Source organism: Haplochromis burtoni, unplaced genomic scaffold (genome assembly GCF_018398535.1).
Source record: "Haplochromis burtoni strain Fernald_Lab_line unplaced genomic scaffold, NCSU_Asbu1 Contig_741, whole genome shotgun sequence".
NCBI lineage: Eukaryota > Metazoa > Chordata > Actinopteri > Cichliformes > Cichlidae > Haplochromis > Haplochromis burtoni.
This window is the reverse complement of record NW_024583102.1, coordinates 45,966-47,001: the sequence shown is the minus strand read 5'-3', so window position 1 is coordinate 47,001 and position 1,036 is coordinate 45,966.

The following is a 1,036-nucleotide window of genomic DNA, read 5'->3' as shown; positions in this document are numbered from 1 at the left end:
AATGTCTTTTCAATTGTCTGTACAGATGCACATTACCTGTGCCATCCTATTAGCTGGGACGATGTTGCAAAATTAAAAAAACACAAATGCCAAACTGAAAAAAGAAACACAACTTGTGATTTCCATGGTGTTTTACAGTATTGTTTAAGTATTGTACTAATATTTCTAAAGCTGCTTTTAAGAAATAATTTCATGTTCTTGTTTTTAATCAATGTTTGGAAACAACTCGCCTCTCTGAGTTATTACAGGCTCAGATGAGCCCGTGCCTTGCAAAGTTTGATTGTATTTATGGATGCATAATTTCAAATATTAAAGGGAGAACAGTTCTTATTACTATCATTTTTCTATTTAATATAACACACCGTTGAATAGCCTACAGACCAAGAAAGACAATTCCTTGGACATCATGTGTCATCAATGAGACCTTGTACAGACGTGTGCTTTTCCAAATGATGTCCAATCACCTGAGGTTTCCACAGCAGGAAGTTTTACAGATTAATGATTAGTGGAAACAGGATCTGAGCTCAGTTTTGATTGTCATAGCAACAGCTGTAAGTACTTACTGACATGTCTAATTTGTTTTTATTTTGAAAAAATTGCAGTTCAAGCAAAGGTTTTTTCACTTCATTATGGCGTACTGTGTGCAGAATTTTAAGGTGAAAAATTAATTTTGGATTAAGGCTGTAACATGACAAACTGTGGAGCAAGTGAAGTGCTGTGAATACTTTCCAGATGCACTGTAACTGATGCCACAACCATTCTGTGGTCTGTGGGTTGCTCTCTCTTCCTTCACTTCTCTGTTTGGGCCTGCTCGTCCACTGTCTCTGTCTCTCTTCTGGTTTGTCAGGATACACAGAGTTGTGGTCAAAGGCAACTGTAAGGCAGAGAAGTAAACACCGCATCCCAGTGAGGCTGATGTCAAATATGTTTTCATTTTTAACATAAACTCTTTCTTCTCTCACTCTCTGTCTCTCTTACTCTTCTCTCTCTCTCTCTCTCTCTCTCTCACACACACACACACACACACACACACACA